General features: G+C 41.6%; 1 long non-coding RNA gene across 1 annotated transcript in view; it reads left to right on the top strand.

The window, feature by feature from the left end:
- The first annotated feature begins 226 nt into the window (after window positions 1–226).
- The window catches only part of LOC117875200, a 101,726-nt gene continuing 78,820 nt past the window's right edge, over window positions 227–23,132 (top strand). The window contains exon 1 of the long non-coding RNA XR_004645208.1: window positions 227–273. This is a non-coding gene — a long non-coding RNA (uncharacterized LOC117875200). The remainder of the gene's footprint in view (window positions 274–23,132) is intronic.

The following is a 23,132-nucleotide window of genomic DNA, read 5'->3' as shown; positions in this document are numbered from 1 at the left end:
GCCCCAAACACACAGCAGCACTAAACCAGCGTTCTATAGCAATTTTATTCATGCCATCAAATACTTGGTATAATAGAAGCATTTTCTTTAATGTTATAGAACTACTGAGAATACACTCAATACAGATTTAAAACATCAGTTTGAGTTTATGTTGCAACTTTATATGTGATTGGTATGGAGAATCTAGCTTACTGTCATTTTTTTTTTTCAAGGAGTATGGCCAATGTAACTGCTAATCAGGAATGGTCTATGAAATGGCTGATGAATTTTAAGGTAAGCAAATGTAAAGGCTGGTTTACTGCAGCAACACTCTATTTATGGTTACCGTTGGAATGATGTTACAGCTACTGTAGAATGCAGAGGCATGGATGCTAAGGCCTTAATCTGTGAGAGCTGGAGAAGTTCTCATTCCACAATCTGGACTGTGTGCCTATTATCGAGTCAGTACAAGTCAAAATTTTACTATAAGAATTTAGAGCTGATGGTTTGAACTGGCAGGTACAGTTAGCTAGACAATATATTTTAAGTAACCCACAATGTATTAAGTAATTTGTTGTTAAGGATAAAAAAAACTTTGTACAGGGTTTGTTCCACAAGGGGTGTGTGTGTGTGTTTTATTTTTAAATATAAGCCATATGATGCATTCCTAAGGTCAAAGAGTACTACTCATCGATTAATCACAATCAAGTTTCCAAAGCATCCTCCTTTCCTCAACAAACATTTATGTGTAACATGGTGGCATAAAGCAAACAATACATAAGTAACTTACTGTGTTCCTCTTGTTTATGGGTCTCCCGTCACTCCATTTTAAGTTTTCTCCTGACTGCTTGCCTTTCTTTAAAAGATTTGTTGGTATTCTATCTGCACTATTTAAAGTCATTAGTCTGTTCCAAAATTATAATTCTTTATATTTCTATGAATTATAGAGCAAATCATGTTGTCTTTATCCATAATCAATTGATTATGACAATCCAAATAGTTAAAATAAAAATCTAGGCATGCCATCTGCAATACTAGTATATTTAAGGTATTCACTGTTATGGTTTCAACTTGTTAACAGAACAAAGTCTTGATAATTTCCAGAATAACCAATTTTGTAAGCCAACCTACTGCTCCGTTCTCTTGGAGTTTGTTATTGTAAGTACTTATACGTGCCTTTGAGCTGAGGAACATCAAATATAAAGTTAAAATGACTTAAATGCTATTTTAAATGCTTAATTAATTGCCTGGGGCTCAAAACAAACCAAAGTTACTCGTGTATATGTAAAGTACAAAATATAATCTTGAAAATGTTACACAATGAACTTTGAGTTCTGTGTAGTTCAGAAGGCATTTCATAAAAAGACTACAAATTTAGGTTCATTTATATGATTAAAAATTGTAGTCATTTGTCATTCCTTGTAATATAAATGGTATTAGACACATTTTTCAGGAATTTTCTTGAATGACCATTTTGCGTCCTGTGCAATCAGAACAGATGCTATCTGAAGGTCCTTACTACAACAGAGCAACCATAGTATGGGTGAGAAGAGTATTAAAATTGTGTTAGCTTCTCGATTCTGAGATCAAGGCTCCACTGTGCTAATTGCTATTCACACACAATAAAAATGACAGTCCTTTCTCCAAAGAATTTACAATCTTAACATGATGAGAAATGCAAACAAATGGAAGGAAGACAATGAACCATCATGTTTAGTTTAAGGAGCAGTCTTGGTACACCAACTTTTTAGTCACTGTTAAGTGTTTTGAGAAAATCATGAAAGAGCTGAATCTTAAAAAGGGATTTGGAAGAGGATAATATCGTAACTTTACAGGTTTTTATGAAGAACTCCTGCCATGCATAAAGGGCAGTATGGAAAATTGGACTGATATGCAATGAACACTGGCATGGGGGACAGAGTGGAGATGAGGCTCAACAACTCAATAATCTATTAGTTGATAAGTAGGGCAAGACTAAGTTGTTAAGCGCCTATAAGGCAAAATCTAGGCTCTGCACCAGCCAGCGTAGTGCAGCAGGTAATGGAAGAGGAGAAGGAATAGACAGTGGGGCTGCAATTAAGTGAATCCACTTAACCTCATATAGAGTTTGCAGCTCAGGCACTAGAGTAATAGCCTTAGCTGGGCTGAAGATAGTTCTTGTCCTGCCCATTACTTTGGGAGAAGATTCTGTTCTCCCCAACCTCCATATAATTTCTCTGTCCAGAGCTTTCTTTCTAAGATTCAGACTAGGTTCTGCCAGTGCAAATGCATAAGTCCCCAGTGCAAAATTCCTCCCCAATTCCCCTTTTGCAGTGTCTTAAATTTATTGCTATCCTCAGCTATGCTACTTGCACATCTCACATAGGTAAAACTCTTTGTTTTGTTGCTCGTTTGCCAACAGATGATTTTCCTTGGCCTCCCTAAGGCATTGAGTTCTTCCTCAGCTTGTGCAGTCTGTTTGATCACATTTTGTCCTTTTACCTCTGTGGATTTTTTGGGTAAACCCTCATTTCAAGGAGACAAACAACAGATACTTGCTCGTATTTGTGCTCTACTCTCCAATCACATGCTGTGCTTCTTCCTTTACACTGTGTTAGGTGTTTAACTGCCTCCTTAGGTGCCTAATTTAGATCCTCAAAACCCTCACTCAGCTACTAGCTAACTCTGTAGACAGGGACACCTACATTACTATGGGTAAAGTCCCATGGCACCTAAGAATGTGCCAATGGTCATGCACACAGCTGCATCGGTCTAAGCACCTGGGTGCCTAACTCATACTTACTAAGCTTGAGACAGATCTTCAAACAAGGCATTCCCTCACCCATCTTGCCTTCAGGGCCTCATCCACTAGGTATGTCCAGAAACTGCCTACCAGACTGGGACCCCACAAAACACTCTGGGAAGGGGACCAAAGAGAGAGAATGACTCTGTAGCCCAATGGTTAGTGCATTCACGTGGGATGTGGGAGATCCAAGTACAAGTCCTCCCACTCAAAAGCATATTTGATTATTCATAGGCAATGGAATAGTTTCAACAGGAGACACTGAATGAGCTCTGCCCCAGAATATCACATAGCCAGTTGTTAGGGCACTCTCCAGGGAGGATGAGACAAAGTTCAAGTGCCTTCTCCACATCAGGTGGGGTGAGGTGGAGGGAGTTGAACCTGGGTTGCCCACATCCTGGGTGAGTGCTCTAACTACCCAGCTAAAAGTTATAAGAAGTGTTCCTCTCTCTCTCAGTTTTTTGGAAGAAAGAGCTTAGGGCCTAACTCCAGCAGAGATTTCCCAGACTTAGGCACTGTAGTGCAGTCCTAAAGCTAGAAGGTGCTGGAACAGCAGAAATCCCCACTGGCTTAACATAAGAACATAAGAATGGCCAGACCAAAGGTCCATCTAGCCCAGTATCCTCTCTACCAACAGTGGCCAATGCCAGATGCCCCAGAGGGAGTGAACTTAACAGGCAATAATCAAGTGATCTCTCTCCTGCCATCCATCTCCACCCTCTGACAGACAGATGCTAGGGACACCATTCCTTACCCATCCTGGCTAATAGCCATTAATGGACTTAACCACCATGAATTTATCCAGTTCTCTTTTAAACTCTGTTATAGTCCTAGCCTTCACTATCTCCTCAGGTAAGGAGTTCCACAAGTTGACTGTGCGCTGCATGAAGAAGAACTTCCTTTTATTTGTTTTAAACCTGCTGCCTATTAATTTCATTTGATGACCCCTAGTTCTTGTATTATGGGAATAAGTAAATAACTTTTCCTTATCCTTGGTGCTCTAACCTCCTCCCCTGACCCCGTGCTGCTCTCTAACCTCACTCTCTACACCCATGCGTCTCTCTAACCCCTGCCACCTGACCTTTTGTTCACACACTGATTTTTAACCCTGCCCCCATATGCATGAGGCCAAATGTGACCCTAATATGGGGTGAGGACAAGGGTTGGGTCACAAGGATGTCATGCTGTCTTGTGTGGCTCACAACCTCATACCAACTTCAGGACAAACTGTTAAGAAGCAGGGCACAAAACCCCAAACTGGTTGTTCATTCTGTACCAGGGATCGGCAACCTTTGGCACACGGCTCGCCAGGTAAGCACCCTTGCGGGCCGGGCCGGTTTGTTTACCTGCCGCGTCTGCAGGTTCGGCCGATTGCGGCTCCCACTGGGCATGGTTCGAAGCTCCAGGCCAATGGGGGTAGCGGGAGGCAGCGGCCAGGACATCCCTTGGTCCGTGCCGCTTCCCGCAGCCCCCATTGGCCTGGGACGACAAACCGCGGCCAGATCGGCCAAACCTGCGGATGCAGCGGGTAAACAAACCGGCCCAGCCCGCCAGGGTGCTTACCCTGGCGAGCCGCGTGCCAAAGGTTGCCGATACCTGTACTATACATAGATTTCATCAACCCAGTAACAAGTATAAACTCCTCAGACACTAAAACAGCCTTAATATGGAGTCACAGATAGTCCTCGTGAGCATTCTGATCTATCTTGCCACCCAGGCAAGCTTGATTCTGTGAGAGAGGGTCATTTTACACCAAAGATCACAAAATATTCAGGTTACTCCCAGTCCCAAAGAACCAGTCACTTACCCCAGGTCAATTTGTAACTTAGATCCCATGCCAAAGACAACCCTTGTAGCCAGACCTATGATAAACTAATTAAGGATTTATTAACTAAGAAAAAGAAGTAAGAGAATTATTTACAATGTTCAAACAGACACAAATGAGTTGCAGTGTTATATTTCAGATGGTGATAGAGTTTAGAGTTTAGAAGAAGTGGGCTGTAGTCCATGAAAGCTTATGCTCTAATAAATTTGTTAGTCTCTAAGATGCCACAAGTACTCCTGTTCTTTTTTGTGGAAACAGACTAACACGGCTGCTACTCTAAAACTCAGGGAGTGAATTTTTCACACCCCTGAGCGATGTAGTTATAGTGATATAAGTTTGTAGTGTAGACCTGGCCTAGGTCACCTTTGTGGCTCTGGCACAAGTGAAATCTGGCACAAAACACATCAATAGAGGCTGCAATCGACAGTATCTCCTGGGACTGTGCTCAGTTCTGAGTGGTATTGTCCAATATGTGGTTTTCTGCTTTTCCAAAGTATACTAAATCACAGGCAAGGTGTTCTACTACTTAAAATAAAAATCTAAACCTTTTATAGTACCTTATTTGAGGTGCCTACAGACAGTTTGCTAGGTTTTTTTCCATCCTGTTGACAGATAAATACAACTGTGCAAAATACTGGACATTCCTATTTCTTCATGTATGATATTGGCACTATTGAAAATAAGAAACAAAAGAGGCAAAAACACTGAAAGCATGTTTTGCTGAATCCTCTAAAATCCTAACATAATACTTATATATAAACCATGGTAATCTGCAACCATACAATCCTCTGGGCATTATCTCATTAGATTTCAAACTAAGTAGGGTCAGCCCATATCAATTCTTGGAGGCAAGACCACCAATGAATAGATGCTGCAAGAAGTGGTTCTAGTGATTCCCAACTGTCATTAAAAATCCTATATCACAGTTTTTGTAAGATTAAGGTTGTTAAGTCCAGTGTCCTGACCAAATTCCAATGGGGACATGGTTTTCTGGATGTGTAAAATTAGATCTGTCCAAAGCTTTCATAATGAAACCCCAAAGTAGGTGGAAGTCACCAAGTTTGGGATTTCCTTTCAGTCTTGAAACAGACCAGCTTTGTTTAAAGATATGCCAAACTATTTAGTAAACCTAGTCCAAGTTTTGAGCAAACCTGGGATGAATTTTGAGGAAGCTGGAGCAAATTTATAATTCCAAGTGGAAATTCTATCAAAGTTAGGAATTTGATTGGATGGGGGGAGAGGGGGCTTGCAGGGGAATTAACAGAAAACCAGACATAACTTGACAGGTTTGGTTGAGTTTCATACTGAATTTGTGTGTTATTTAAACCTTACATTCAAAGAGAAATTCAAGTGGGATGTAAACTCAAAAAAACAAAACTGTGGGGAAAAAAAGTTAGTTAAACCTCTGCAAACTGAAACTCTTGATTTTCAACACATCTCCATTTAAAATTCATCATGTAATTTCACCTGGAGAAATTGGCCCAGATCCACAAAAGTACTTAGGCACCTAAGTCTCAGGTTTAAGCTTCTAAATCCTAGTTTTGGTTCCACTGCAAGTCACAAAACTGGATCAACTGATGATTATCTGTTCTGTTCATTTCCTCTGAAGAAATGGGAGACAACAGAGACTGTGTGAAAATCCATCAGGAAACGCAGGACCCATGGAGTCAAGCACAGAACTTTGTCACAGTACACCTACCAGAATGGGTACCATTCAAAACCTAGCTGATGGTGCCATTGGAAAAGGAGGTGATGGTGACACTTTATAATTTTAGGCCAGTGATTAGCCCACCCCTGTGATGTGGGAGACCAAGTAAAATTCTCTCCTCAGCCAGAGGGGAGGGGGGGAAGGATTTGAACTGAGTTATTGGGGTAGTTTGATGTGGGCCTCCCTCAGTCTCCTGCTGCAGCTGTTCCACTGTGGCTAAATAATAAAAGCCAATTGGAACAGGGGGACTGGACCCTGGGTCTCTGGCTTCAGAAGTGGATACCCTAACAACCAGATTATAGAGTCATTCACTCTCTCCCTCTGTCTGCCTATTTAAGTTTTTGAGAGAGATAAGGTAGGTAAAATAATATTTTATTGGACCAACTTCTGTTAGCGGAAGGGATATGATTTTCAGCTACACAGAGATCTCGTTTAGATTTAACTATTTATCAACAATGGAACACTCTGCTGGAGTAGAAGAATTGAACTTGAGTCTTCAACATCCCAGGCAAGTGCCCTAACCACTGGGCTAAAAGTTATGAGCTAGGCAGCACCAGCACCACCTACTTCTTCATCTGTTTTGTATTGTGCAAGGCAGGTGCCCAATTCATTCCTTCAAGAAATGCTTTAGATCCCTAAGCTTCCTGACTCCAAATGGCAGATACTTGCTCATGGATTGGTAAGCAAAGATATGTGCCTCCTGCACTGCTGCCAAGACTTAGTCCTAACTGGGAGAGAAAGGTGGGACCTAGCACAATCTGCTTTTATTGGCATTTCCAATTGGCTGGCCTAGGTAACTCCCTGCCCAGTATGCTGGGTATTGTGGATCACATTCTAAGCCCTGGTCTATACTACGAGTTTAGGTTGAATTTAGCAGCATTAGGTCTATTTAACCCTGCACCCATCCACAGGATCAAGCCTGTTTTGTCGACTTAAAGGGCTCTTAAAATTGATTTCTGTACTCCTCCCCGGTGAGGGGTTTAGCGCTAAAATTGACCTCGCTAGGTTGAATGTGGGGTAGTGTGGATGCAATTCAACGGTATTGCTCTCCGGGAGCTATCCCAGAGTGCTCCATTGTGACCACTCTGGACAGCACTCTCAACTCAGATGCACAGGCCAGGTAGACAAGAAGAGCCCCGGGAACTTTTGAATTTCATTTCCTGTTCGCCAGCAGAGCGAGCTGATCATCACAAGTGACCATGCAGAGCTCTTCAGCACAGGTGACCATGGAGTCCCAGAATCGCAAAAGAGCTCCAGTATGGACCGAGGTACTGGATCTGATCGCTGTATGAGGAGGAGAATCCGTGCAGGCAGAATTCAGTTCAAAAGATGAAATGCCAATATATAAGTCAAAATCTCCAAGGGCATGATGGACAGAGGCTACCACAAGGACACACAGCAGTGCCATGTGAAAGTTAAGGAACTGAGGCAAGCCTACCAAAAAATAAAGGATGCAAACGGTCGCTCTGGGTCAGAGCCCCATACATGCAGGTTTTACGATGAGCTGCATGCAATTCTGGGGGTGGTCCCTACCACTACCCCACCACTGTCCATGGACACCTGCAAGGGGGGAGTCTCACGCAACAGGGATGAGGAGTTTGAAGATGAGGAAGATGATAGCGCACAGCAGGCAAACAGAGAATCCCTTCTCCCTGGCAGCCAGGAACTGTTCATCACCCTGGAGCCAATACCCTCCCAAGGCGGACTCCCGGACCATGAAGCTGGAGAACGAACATCTGGTGAGTGTACCTTTGTAAATATAATACAGGGTTTAAAAGCATGCGTGTTTAATGATTTATTTACCATGCCAAGCCAGTAGCAAGTAGTCTGGAATCATTGCAGAACAAAATGGGCCCGGGCTTTGGCTGTTTGCCTTTGGCTGAAAATAAATCATCCCCTGTTAGCCACGCAGTGGGGGGAGGCCCATTCATGGCTGACCGCGATCTTCCCTGATACTAGCCATGCGGCGGGGGGTGGCAAAGCGATCATCTCAGAGAATTGGGTGGGGAGGGTTAGATTGTGCTGCACATTCACCCTAAAACCGCAGCCCCTCCTTTTAATGGCCAACCCAACGGGCTTTGCTTGGTATGGGAAAGGAGGGTGCTGCTGTTTGAAACTGTTCCCACATGTTATGAAGGTTGAAGAAGCCAAAACCCTTTGCCTTACCATGGCTGCCTGCAAGCCAAATTCTGTTGCCCAGTCAAGTGTGTGTGATGTCTCACACCAAACCGGCAGGCACTCAATATAAGAGGCAAAATGCAACCTTGTAGCAAAAGGACATGTGCTATGTAATGTGAATCGCTTGATTCAGTGGGAAATAGTCTTCCCTTTGTTCTCTAAAATGTATCTTTTTAAAGTTTATTAAGATGTTAAAAGTGAACTGTACAGAGTTCAAGCATAGAAGTTTCTGTTTATCAGGAAATAACATTCAAGGGTGCAAAGTTTGGTTTAAGATCGGGTGGCATAAGGAATACATAATCTGCAATATCCCCAATTGGGGGTAAAAGGTTGATGAGGTATGAGGGTATGAAGTTCATAAAGTGGCTATGTTCGGGTGTGGAGTATAATGAGTGGCTATGATGATGAGGATGGATTGACCCTCATTTGGTGAGATTTAATGTTCAAGGAGTTTATGGTTCCAGTTCATATGATCCAACGGAGAAAGTCTCTTGGTCCCTTTCTCGTAGGAAACAGTGGAGGACGACAGTTAGTACCGCGCACATTTCCCAAGGAAGAACACACATACCCGGGAGCCCATGACAGACAAAACATGGAGATCATAGGGGGAGCGTAGAAACATTTGGTCTCAGACACCATCGGATGGTCCAGGGACATCTACATCGAGCACATCACCGGTCACCTTCAAAAGTTTACAATTGAACATTGACTTAGTAAAGTTTCAAAACTGTATTAGGCAGCAGAAAAATGCTGCCTTCCCTTTAGTTTTTTAGTACTTTGTTTAAAACAGAACTGTACTGTATTTGTGGTTTTGTGTGTGTGTGTTTCTCTGTTGCTGCCTGATTGTGTACTTCCGGTTCCAAATGAGGTGTGTAGTTGACTGGTCAGTTCATAAGCCTCGTGTTCATAATTCTGAAGTTCTACTGTAGTTTCATAGAGTTTAATGTCAGAAAGGACCATATCATCTAGTTTGACTTTTGATACATGAACAGGCCATTAAATTTCACCCAGTTACCTCTGTACTGAGCTCAATAACTTGTGCGTTTGACTACAGCATAATTTGCCTACAGCTAAAGCATAGCTTCCAGAAAGCCATCCAGTCTTGATCTGATTATACCAACAGATGGAGAAGCCACCACTTCTCCTGGTATTTTGCGCCAATGGTCAAAATCACCCAAACCATTTAAAAAAAAATTGCCTGATTTCTATTTTGAATTGGTCTGTCTTCAGCTTCTAGACACTGGTTCTTGTTATCCTTTCTCTACTACATTAGGGTTGTCCCTATGGTGGCCTTTAAACTGAGTTTAGGAACTCATATTAAATATTGTTCTGGCATAGCCCATTTCTGTTGGATATGAACACAAAGTGTGGTAGATTTATCCCTGTTAAGGACCAGTATACGTGAAATACAGCAAGGGTTCTGAATTGATTTGGAATTGTAACATCTAAATCATCCCAACATATTTCTTCTAGAGCTTTGAACCTAAAAAGCATTTTCAGACCTAAATCACTATTGTAAAATGTTACAGGTAGTGCCGAGTTTAATACAATTTTTGGCTAGATGAACATACCCAAAGTCTGCAAGAATATTCAGTAGTGGGTGCATCTGATTCTCCTCTCACACAAGTGAAACACCATTTACTTTAATGAAGATATTCCTAACTTATAACAGCGTAAATGAGCGGAGAATCCGTGCCAAAGTCTCTAACTGCTTTTCTGATATAGCTTCAAATAGATGAAAATTGTTAATTGGGACTAAATTAAAAAAAAGGATTACCAGAATAAATCAGAGATTAAGCAATTGTAAGAGAAACACTAGACAATGCTGTTTCTGTTTTAAACTATCAGTACATAATATAGCTTTCAGAACAGGAAATGTGAGATGCAAAATATAGGGGGAATTGAGTCTATCACTATTTTAAATTTTACACAGAGGAGAAAAACGAGAGTGGAAAACAAGATAGTACATATCACAGGCTTTGGGGGGGGGGGTCTTCTAGTCCTTTTTATATTCTTATGTTTCTATTAAAGTGCAGATGCTGCCTGCAAATTATATTGAGTTCAGAAAATTTGTGCTTTTTTAACAACTCTAAATTTTCTTTCACAGGATTTTTTACTGCCTATAAACACAGTTTTGTATAAACTTCATCTGATTAGTGGGAACACAGTTAGTGCCTTTTAGATCAAGAACAATTTAAAATACATATATAACAGCCAACATCCATGCAACTCAGTGGCTGTTTTTCCTCAAGGAACACAACTGGGAATATACTGAAAAAAATAGTACTTGTACATTTGTTTGCATCTGATCACTTGTTTGCTACAACTATATTAAAGTTCCTTTGATTTGCTTTTCCCCTAAAATGTATGTGAACAGGTTTTTGTTTGCAGGGATGTTTTGAGAATGGCCATTCTGCATCCAGCTATCCTGCAAGGAAAGCACGAGTGTTCAGCTATGAATATGGGCGTTGTCTCCCCATGCTACTACTATGAAGCACTTTATATAAACCACTGTGTAGTTGTGTAGGAACACACATTTTCTCCTACATCTAAAGGTTAAAAACTATGGTTATCAATATTTCACATTTTTTGAGGTTGTTATTCAAACTGTAGTCCATTTCACAACAATCCGAGTATGTGGATGGGTTCCTGTAATAGTTGTAGACAATCATTTGTCATTCTGTGTGTGCGTGTGTTGCAGAGGGTGGAAGGGGGAATAGTTTAGTTGTTTGGCATTTTACAAACCTAGTTACATTTCAAAGAACTATTGCACAGAGAATAAGCATGGCATTCACTCAGGTTCTGATGCTAAAATGCATTTCAAAGCAAAAGCCAATTTGACTGTCAGGCTCTCTGAAGGAGAAGCATTTGTTCTTCTGCAACAGGAGCATTGTTTTGGCAAACATCAACAATGATGGGAGTTAACGGCATAGCATACTGTGAAAAATTGATTAACTTTTGATCAAGTAGAAATGTAACTGAAACCTAAATGATTAAATCTATCTTTCCCAACTAAGAAAAGAAAATTGAAGAAACATTGCTTGTGGTGGATCAATGAGAAGGTTAAATTTAAAAAGCCTTCCCCTCCCCCTATTCCTCAGCTTGTTAGTGAGTCCATGGATTGACAAAGGTGTTGTCACTGCCCACCTGATTTAAGGAATAAATGTCATGGAAGATATTCTCCTGGGAGAAAGCAAGCTGGTTAAAGTTGGATAGCATTATGATTTATAACAATACACAAGTTTTCATTTCTATAGCAATTTTCATCCTAAAAGGTTCCCGAGTTCTTTACAAACTACAGGTTATATCCTGAAGTATTTTCTCTGTGATCACTTACTCAGGAAAAACCTGCACTGAAGTAAGTGATCATTTTCCTTGAGTAGTGTCTGACTGAAGACTGGCAAAAAGAATGTAGGGTTCAGTCCAATACACATAGGGTAGGTCTACATTGCAATTAAAATCCACAGCTGGGGAACTGCTGCAGAAATTGACCTGGGGATTACAGTGGATGAGACACTTGATATGAGTCAGCAGTGTGCCCTTGTTGCCAAGAAGGTTAACGGAATATTGGGCTGCATTAGTAGGAGCATTGCCAGCAGATCGAGGGAAGTGATTATTCCCCTCTATTCGGCACTGGGTGAGACCACATCTGGAGTATTGCATGCAGTTTTGTTCCCCCCACTACAGAAAGGATGTGGACAAATTGGAGATAGTCCAGTGGAGGGCAACAGAAATTATTAGAGGGCTGGGGCACATGACTTATGAGGAGAGGCTGAGGGAAGTGGGCTTATTTAGTATGCAGAAGAGAAGAGTGAGGGGGGAGTGATAGCAGCCTTCAATTGTCTGAAGGTGGATTCCAAAGAGGATGGAGGTAGGCTGTTCTCATTGGTGGCAGATGACAGAACAAGGATCAACGGTCTCAAGTTGCAATGGGGGAGGTCTAGGTTGGATATTAGGAAAAACTATTTCACTAAGAGGGTGGTGAAGCACTGGAATAGGTTACCTAGGGAGGTGGTGGAATCTCCATCCTTAGAGGTTTTAAAGGTGCAGCTTGACAAAGCCCTGGCTGGGATGATTTAGTTAGGGTTGGTCCTGCTTGGAGAAGGTGGTTGGATTACATGACCTCCTGAGTTCTCTTCCAACCCTGATCTTCTATGATTCATGCCAGCTGACTTGGGCTTGTGGGGCTCAGGCTAAAGAGATGTTCAGCTGCAGCGTAGATGTTCAGGCTGGTGCTGGAGCCTGAGCTCTCAGACCCATCCCTTCCTTCCTAACCCCACCTCCCAACGTTGCTGGGGTTTGACTCTCAGTTCCAGGCAGACTGTCTATTTCAAAATCAACCATTATCTAACTAAGCTTTACTTTCCAGATTTGTTTCCTTTTTTTTCTGGATGTAACAATATTTGTTCTTTTGTGCTACCAAAAGCAAGTTATATCTAGTAAGGCTGGGAGGAAAAAGAATTGTGTATGTAGCCATCTCCTGAAATCTTTAATAAAGCAAGGATCTGTATTTATAGATGTACTTTCTGAAAGTCTGAGGAAGTCTGGCTGAACCATGGATGAGAGCAGTGAATGAGGCTCTCTACATATTTCTGGTGTCCCAGTCACTATGGCGGATAGGCAGATGTAATTACACAAATCAGTTATTAACAGCACAGTTCTGTCCATGCAATCATTCAATATCATCCTTCCCTTCTGTTGCTCTTCTGATTGTTGGAGTGTTTGCACAGCACCACACCATGTTCTATGTAGCAAAGTAAAGAAGATTTGCAGTTAAAGCTAAGACAGTCCAGATGGCCTGCAGTTGCTTTCTAATCATGAGTTAGGATTTTTAGCACCATTTTGATTGCTTCTAAGTTATTATTTATACAGCATCATAAACATGTTTGGCACTTCACAGAACAAGACAGACTTGTAACCTCCATGTAACCTTTTTAGAGGTATCTTCAGTGCTCTTTCGTACTCTATGTTTTGTCTGTAGTCTCTACTTAATGACCCTTGAGTCAATCTTTGAATATGAACAGCAAGTGATGATTTAACCTTACCCTGGTCACTCTGTAGCAAATATTTTCCTTTGTATCATTGGTTCTCTATTACATATTTTTTAAAAGGACCAGTTACCCCCACTGCTGCTGAATGATTGGAAGGGGCCTGCCTACATGCAATTATGCGTCTGACTGTAAAATAGGCTCCATGTTTAAAATACTAATTAGTAAGTATATGGAAACCAGGTACCCAATGTGTTGTTTCAGCACTGTGGGAACTCTTTTTGCGGGTGGGAGTAGAGACACCTGAAATTTTTTGTTTTTAATTTCAAAGTCAAGACATTTGAGGGTGGTTGTTAAATGTTTGTCAAAGACAAAATGCTCTCCTGAATAGAATTTGCTCTGAGTCAATCAGGAACAAACACTCCTGTGGTTTGAGTGTTCATTGTCATGAACAGTATTGGAGTGAAGAGAAAAAGCTGTAAAATTAGTCCAGGGCTTGAACTTGCCTTGGGCCAGCCTGAGGATTGCGGAATCAGAAGCTGAGAAATGTGTAGGCACAATCAAAGCTGTTCCTTTGCTCAAAATGAATGCTACAGCACCTGTTCAGTGTTCATGATAAACACACACAAAGCAAAATGTTAGAGGAAAAAATACTTCACTACATAATATGCAGATATCACTTGTTGAATCAAAAGCTGGCAGTATCAGTACATATTAATTGGGGGTTGAGTCCCTTGTAGTTATAGTAGGCAGAATGCATTGCATGCACCCAAGACTACATTCATTCCTCCATCTTCCCCACAATCACCCTGCCACCCACTCCATTTAAGGGACTCTCTGAAAATCCCCCCACCCGTCTCATGCTACGGGCTCTATGTGTCCCCCCTGCTCCTCTCCCACTCACATACCATTATCCCCCATTTGCCACACCATGGCAGAGGCTCTATGTAACCCCTGTTCCCCCATCAAGGGCTCTGTGTAGGCCCCCATTCCTCCCTTCCCCCCCCATTGTACACCATTTCATTTTCCCCTCATCCCAGGGTCTCTGTGGTCCTATCCAATTTCTGCCTTCCATACCTACATGGTAGGATCTCTGTGTTCCCTCCTCCCTTCTCCCCCCTACCCACCTGTCACCAGTTTCCTTTCTTCACACTCTGGGTCACTGTTTACCACATCATCACCATTCCCTGTCCCCTCATTCCCTTTTGGGCCCCTATTCTGACTCCTCACACACATACACTTCCTATTCTTTGGATCTCTGCTTCCACCCCTCCTCCGATCACCAAGTCCTCTGCTCACCCTGTCTGGGTTCCTGCTTTCCCCCCTCACCAGCCCCTGTCCTCTTCAGGGCTCTTCTTCCTCCCCATTCCATCTCCCCTTCCCCTGCTCTGGGTGCCCCCATCCTTCTGGTCCCTGCAACTTTTCTCTTCCCCCCTACTCTTGTCCTATGTCCTCACCCCCCATACTCTGCTCGCCACTCCTACAAACCTTTCCTATCCTTTCTGTTAAAGTCTAGGCTACAGAGAATTTCCACAATGCAGCAAGCTAAGCTGTGGTTTGTGATAATCATAGGTAGAAGTATGGGACAAAAGAGAGATTGCATTTCCTGCAGCTCCAGCAATGTGGGGGTCTTGATTTCCCTCTGCCTCAGGCTTTTCCAATGTTCTGATTAAAACTTACTTTGCTCAGCCAAAATGGTGTAATTTTGTCTTTTATATTGTGTGTGGGGGGTTTTTTTTTGGCAACCCTAAAAATGATGCCACAAGAGTGTCCCAGTTTTTTATTGTAAAGCTATAGGTGATTTACCCATATCAAAATATAGAGCAAGTCTGGAAGAGTCTTTTTGTTCCTGTGAAAATTCATTAAAAAAAAATAAGCATTCCTTTTCTTCTAAGTATCTCTTTAAAGTTTTTGGGGTTTTTGTCAAAACTGGAAATTTGCTGCTAATTATCATTTTGTCAAAAAAAAAAAAAAAAAAAAAGCCATTTTTAAATCAACATTTGTTAAATAAAAAATGTCAGCCAGCTCTCCCCAGAAAGTCTCTCTTTCTCAGACATAATATACATGGCTAGATTTTCAAATGCCCAAAGGAAAGCCCCACTGTAACACAGCACAGTCACCCCTGCTGCCCCCTGGTAGTACCCCCACAGTTCTGGGTCTCCCCATCCCAGGGGAACCCCCACCCACTACTCCCACTTTGCCTCAGTCCTGGCTACTGCCCAGTCTCCATCTAGACCATTCACTGGGGCAGACTGCAGTATCAGCCATTCATCACATACAAAGGGGTTCGGACCTGCTGCCTCTGCCTACAAGTGGGCTGACCCCTGCAACCTCATGCTTAATAGGCCTTACCAGGCCTGCAGCCTGGGGCTTTCCTAGGCTGGAACTCCCCAGCTCCTTTGGTCTTTTCCCCAGCCCTGCTCCACAGTACCTTTTTCTGGCCTTTAATAAGGCCTGCTGCCTCAGGTGTTTCCAGGCCAGAGCTCCCCAAGCTTTCCCCAAGCCCTGCTCTACATTAGGTACCCTCTCAGCCAGGCCCTTCTCCCTCTAAAGGCAGAGAGAGTAGTACCTCTAGCTGCCTTGGCCTTCTTATAAGGCCCAGTCTGTCTGGTTGGGGCATGGCCCCAGCTGCAGCCACTTCCCCCAATCACCCAGGGTTTTGCTCCCTTCCCCAGCCACAGCCTTCTGCAGGGCTTTTCCAACTCCTTCAGGGCTGGAGTGGGTGCTCACCCCACTACACCCACACACTTTTAAAATATTTGTTCTATGCTGAATAATAGTATCCCTTTACACATTAAAAATGTCCTTACATCCCGACACCTTCCATTTTTGTCCTAAATTCAGACTGCACAAATACAAGAACCCTGGGAAACAAGCAGGGAGAACTGGAAGTCCTGGCACAGTCAAGGAATTATGATGTAATTGGAATAACAGAGACTTGGTGGGATAACTCACATGACTGGAGTACTGTCATGGATGGATATAAACTGTTCAGGAAGGACAGGCAGGGCAGAAAAAGTGGGGGAGTTGCATTGTCTATAAGAGAGCAGTATGACTGCTCAGAGCTCCAATATGAAACTGCAGAAAAACCTGAGAGCCTCTGGATTAAGTTTAGAAGTGTGAGCAACAAGGGTGCTGTCATGGTGGGAGTTTGCAATAGACCACCAGAGCAGGGGGATGAGATGGATAAGGCTTTCCTTGAGCAACTAACAGAAATTACTAATCACAGGCCCTGGTTCTCATGGGAGACTTCAATCACCCCGATATCTGCTGGGAGAGCAATTCAGCAGTGCATAGACAATCCAGGAAGTTTTTGGAAAATGTAGGGAACAATTTCCTGGTGCAAGTGCTGGAGGAACTGACTAGGGGCAGAGCTCTTCTTGACCTGATGTTCACAAATAGGGAAGAATTAGTAGGGGAAGCAAAAGTGGATGGGAGCCTGGGAGGCAGTGACCATGAGATGTTGAGTGCAGGATCCTGACACAAGGAAGAAAGGAGAGCAGCAGAATATGGACCCTGGACTTCAGAAAAGCAGACTTTGACTCCATAAGGGAACTGATGGGCAGATCCCCTGGGAGAATAATATGAGGGGGAAAGGAGTCCAGGAGAACTGGCTGTATTTTAAAGAATCTTTATTGAGGTTGCAGGAACAAACCAAACCTGCACTTAGGACGGAAGAATCCCATGCACTGCTACAGACTAGGGACCGAATGGCTAGGCAGCAGTTCTTCAGAAAAGGACCTAGGGGTTACAGTGGATGAGAAGCTCAATATGAGTCAACAGTGTGCCCTTGTTGCCAAGAAGGCTAATGGCATTTTGGGCTGTATAAGTAGGAGCATTACCAGCAGATTGAGGGATGTGTTCATTCCCCTCTATTCAGCATTGGTGAAGCCTCATCTGGAGTACTGTGTCCAGTTTTGGGCCCCACACTACAAGAAGGATTTGGAAATATTGGAAAGAGTCCAGTGGAGGGCAAAAAAAATGATTAGGGCGCCGGAGCACATGCTTTATGAGGAGAGACTGAGGAAACTGGGCTTATTTAGTCTGCAGAAGAGAAGAATGAGGGGGGATTTGGTTATGCCATGGAGATTAACACTTCCAACTTGAGCGTCTATGTAGATGAAATTGAAATATATATTCAATGGCAAAAAATATATTAACACAGATTTAAGGTAGTCTGGTGAGATGTCATCTCCTTGTAGAATGTTGAGTTGAGAAACTCAAACTTCTAAAAACCAGGAAATGCACAGTTAAGGTTGCCAATATAACCTTAACTCTGCCCTCTTTTTGCAATGCCCCAATATGCCCTAATACACATACCTTTACTCTACCAGTCCCACAATTGCTAAAATATGCAAGAGCTTCACCTCATTTTACAACCCATTCACTCTCATCCACATGATTTCATCTAACACTATAAAAGATCAAGAAGGAAAAAAAGTATAGGATGCCCATGCCACCTTCCCTTGGTTCTCCTGGAGCTCGTAGTAACCTGTGAGAATTACTTGCATATATTTCAGGTACAGTCAATGTGCTGGGATAGAATGGTGGAGGCTGCAATTGGATCTGCTTGGTAAAGGTGTTTGCAATATGAGGACATGTGTGGATTACTTTGATGTTTTGACAGGGAGCATATATGTTGTTGGCAGGAGTTAGTAAGCATTTAGGCAGTTGTACATATCATGTCAAGCAATTAACATATTGAGACAGCCACCATTCCCCTCAACTCCACCCACCCCGCAGCTCTGCTTCAGCACACTCACCAGTCATTCCGCTGACCCATTCAATGTGTACAGGTCCCTAAATATGTATTTAGGCATCTAAATTCAGGCACTTCTAAGAGGGAGCATTTTGGTTATGCACAATTTCGGTCTGATTTTAAGGTTAAGTGAAAGGAAGAAAAATAGAATGCTAGAATGAAGAAACTCATAGAAATGTATTTTTAACACATATAGCGCCTCATCTTTTCAAAATAGTTGAGGAGAAATCCCAAAATCTCAGGGAGAGGATGTATGTTTGTGAGTGAATAAGCTATTTTCATCTACAATTCTCTTAACCACCTAAGGGAGACTGAAAAACTTCATAATGATCTGTATAACAGAGTTAAACCACCTCAACTGTCAACTACAATATCAGAACAAATCAGTAAACCAGTACAGTTGCTGTAATTTTCCAATCTGGTACTGACAATTAAAGTCATTCCTTATAAAAATGCTCAATGCTGATCCTAATTACCATATTTGATTTAGTGGCTTTATTTAATTGGCAAAAGAAATGACATTTAAAAAAACGTCCACATGGTAAAATTGCTTTGTTAGCCATACACCAGAAGTTTGCTTAATTTAGTAGTAATTAACTTCTTTCATCCTACTGAAAACACCCCATTACAGCATTTCATGCAGAGAGGAATATACTGCAGTCAGACGGACACAAAAGTAAGATTGCCACCATGAATACTATGGCATGTGTCTTGATTTGGGGCCATTATTGTAGATTGATCAATCTTGCAAGCAGCCCAGGCATTCTAGTCCTGCCAAATTGTACTCATCACGGGACCAGGATAGGTAGTCAAAATTGGTAGATTATTGCAGCCTGATGGCAGCTTTAGTTCGAAAGGGCTGTTAATCAAACAGGAAGCACTGGGTGTAGAGACAACCAGTCATATAACCTTCCCCTGGGAACATCCAGAAGGGAAGTGGCACAGACCTAGGCTGGGGAATCTTCAGGAGGCCAGGTAAGTGATTTTATTGACCCTTTGTGTTGTTGCAACGGCATAAAAGAGTCATAGCAAGACTGATGATCTGGCTTTCTGTGTTCATTTCAGGTTGAATTTTCACCCTGAAATATGCACCAGCACAAATAAATGTCAGGAGCCTTTCTCCTAAGAATTTCAAAAATGAGACACAAGACCATTTTTTAAGCTTTATATTTTCAGAATGAACTCAAGATTTCTGAACTCTTGGGGATGGCAGTATTGCCTGAGTACCGCGTCTCTAGTGGGTATACTTTAAAAATAGCCTTTGCCTATCCGAGAGTATGTCTTCAGTACCAAAAAGCTGTGTTTTTAACACAAATAACATGTTAGCTATCCTGCTGTAAAATCCCAGTGGTAGTTTTACCTCAGGATAGTTAGGTGAGGTCAACCATAGGAGTCTTCTTAGTGTATGCACAACGTGCTTCAAGTAGCACATGACCAGGCCGGGTACTGATGGGGAATGCTGGGGTATAGTGTTGAACTCACCTAGCTACATTGCAGTAAAAAATACAGTGCCTTGTCTCCAGTAGGTTTTCACTGAAGGGCAGCTAATACACATTTAGTTATACTACAGTAAAAACCACACTGTTCTTGGCAGTGAGGACAAAGCATGAGGAGCATTAATGGTTCTGCTAGTGTTCCAACTTTCAAAACAGAAGAAGATTTTTAGATCAATGTAAGTATTACGAAGTACGGCTATAGGACTAGAGCCTCAAATGCTTCAGTACATGAGTAGTCCCATTGACTTCAGTGGGTTTATTCATGAGTCAAGAGACTCACATGTTAAGTCTTTCCCAAGATTAGACCCTGTGAAGTTGAAGTCCTCAAAATTTATTCAGAAATAAAAGATTATCATCAATCAATCACAATTTGTATTACTCAGGCTACTGTTACATATTGTTAAATATCATTACTGAGTTTTAGTAAATGGACACAGTCATATGTCCTTACATGTTATGCTTATGAGTTATGTTAGTTCATAGTCTCTTATTGTTGTTTATTTTACTTCATAAAATAAAATAATAAGGAAGAAAGAAAATCCTTTTGGAATGCTCCCTTAACACTAGTTATGAAGTTGTATGTCTTCATGTTTTTACACAGAGCCACAGCCGATAAGTAAAGGTTATATCTTGCTTTATAAATGTTTTATATTTTTAATATCTTATATTTTATTATAAAGGAATATATCTAGTGTTTTCTCTGTGTTCTTTAGGAGATCAAATTCAGATTTGATCACTGGTGATACCCAGTAGTTGCTAATGGCAACATAAAGTAAAGCCTATCTCTTTTTGAGAAAGAAGGGTGCGTTAACACAAAGAGTGCCATTGCTGGCCACAGTTCTCATCTTGAAAAGTCTTTAAAATGGGTTCTTATCCATCTCACTTCTAGTGAAAATTCATATTTTTAAACTCACACTGAAGTTTCTCATTTAGAACAAATTCTAGAAATATTCATTATATATTTACTTTTACATGTATACCAAGCTTTGTAAATAGCAATCTTCTTGAGCAGAATATTAAGATACATTTGTAAAAAGTTTGTTAGAAAATTTGTCAACTCATCTTTATTTAAAGGCTAACTCATTTGTCTTGTCCCTGCATCCTTAGAACTATACACAATTTTAGATATACAACATATATAGGAACTTGTGCTTCAGAAAATTACAATAAGGAATGCACACATTTGTTAACCAAATGCAGAGAAGTACCAAATGTGTGCATTCCTTATTGTAATTCTCTGATATTAATGAAATATGGAAATGATACACATAATTGGCAAATAGCATTGTCTGATATTCTATGTTGCTAATGATCCGTATTAACTAAAAAGCTGCTTAAATACACACACACTATATTTATCAAGTGGTGTGCTTTTGCAACTAGCTCATCAAATTTAGAAAGACACAAGAAGAATCTTGAAAGATTGTTTAATGGAAACTACAATAGTAGAATACTGACTTTAAAAAGATTATGTTTGAAAATACTGGAGAAGTTATAAGCATTGATATCTGAATACAATCATTCCCCTTAGACCTTTCTACACTATTATACTCATGAAATTTCCCATCATTGCTCCCATTGGTGAAGGCTTACTGGGATAATTCTTGGAGGAAATGTTTCATGCTGACAACTGTAAGAGGTGTGTTTCTCATTTTCAATGAACTCTATGAGAAAGAATTTAGAACAAAGTTTTTTATCTTCTTTCTTCCTCTCATTAGATTCAAAGAAACACACATCACACCTAAGAATAATGAGGAAAAATCCTTGACTGCCAGCACGCTCTGAAAGAGAATGCTGCCATTAAGCTTTAGTTTGGCAGTGTTTATGCAAGGTTTTCTGTCCAAGTGCTTAGATTTGCCGTGAAGGGTGCTATAAAACCGTAAGTTGGAGATAGATAAGGGTAGCTTTATTTTTTTAAATGAGAAACAATTTTGGATCCAAGTTACTTGGGGTGGGATTCACAAGGGGATTTCATCTCCACATAATACCTAACTATTAGGCAACCTGCCACCTAGTGGAATTCACACTCCTGAGTTAGGTACCCAGTCTCCCTGTAGAGTCCTTAAGAAGAAGTAGATAGCTAAGAATGGGATTCACAAAAGCCAGCTTGATGAATGAAGAACCAACCTAGCGAGCCAATAGGAAATGTCAAGGAGAGTGTGTAACCTAAGTCATGCCCCTCCCCTCAAAGGGAGTTAGGTGTTTGTAAGTCTGGGTTGGAAGCAGTCGCCTAAAGCGAGGTCAGTCCTCTGTCAAGAAAAAAACTGACATGGCAGAGGAGGAGGTAGCCACCTTATAAATTTTAGACCAGTAGTTACAGCAGTTGCCCAGGATGTGAGAGACCTGGGTTCATTTCCTCTGCCTGATGGAAAAAACACTGAATTTGAGTTTCCATCCTCCCAGGACAGTGTCCTGTCCACTGGGCTATGGGGTAATCTGGGGCAGGACTCACAGTCTCCCTGTTGAAGCTGTTCCATTGTGTATAAATAATTAAGTAGTCATTGGGCCAAAGAGAGACAGAGTTAGAATGACTCTAGAGCCCAGTTAGGGCACTCACAATAGGCAGAGAGGGAAATTCAACCTTGTTCTCTGACTTCTTGGGTGAATGCTTTACCCACAAGGCTAATTGTTAAGGGAGGCAGGACCACTGCCTATTTCTCCAGCCATTTTGTGTGGATTCAGACGTGCCCTGGGCATTTCTACTGGATCAGTTCCAGAAGGCAAGATAGAGAGGAGAATGCCTGTTAGGCACCAAGCTGCTGGGCAGTGTCAGGATTTAGGTGGCTGTGATCATGCCCAGCCACTGCAACTTGGTGCTTTGGGGACTTTAATAGCAGAAACTTAGGCACCCACATGTTTGGGCAGCAGTGGAACTGGGGTTTTGTAAATGCCACTGGTGCCTAAATATTGGACTTAGGTGACTAATTGCTACTTTAGATGTCAAAGTCCCCCTTGTGAATCTCTTCCTTGGTGCTCAACACTTTTATCTTTCATACCCACCGCCCTATACCACTAAAAATAGCCAACATATAATCTTATGTGCAGTTTACAATAAGGCACAAATAGCTAGGTTAAGAATAATATGAAATTGATATGACAGAAGATGCAGTGATGAAACAGATACTCTACTCTATACTTATGCCACTCCACTGTGATTAAACATTGGAACCTATAGTTTTATTTAATGAAAGCACAGAAGAGGTTCAAAATGTGCAATATGAACAGAAATACCGTAACAACTGCTACCATGTAATGTCATATTTGGAGTATAGTCTCTTTCCCATGGTAGCAGATATAGTCCTTGAAAAACATTGAGAATTTAAAGTTTGATTTTTAGCACATTCTCCCTCAAAAGGATGGGGACCAGAGCTTTCTAAAGTGGGAAAGGATGTGGCCTAGAAATCTTACAGTGACCAA

Source organism: Trachemys scripta, chromosome 3 (genome assembly GCF_013100865.1).
Source record: "Trachemys scripta elegans isolate TJP31775 chromosome 3, CAS_Tse_1.0, whole genome shotgun sequence".
Classification (NCBI taxonomy): domain Eukaryota; kingdom Metazoa; phylum Chordata; order Testudines; family Emydidae; genus Trachemys; species Trachemys scripta.
This window is presented reverse-complemented; position numbering and strand designations above follow the sequence as displayed.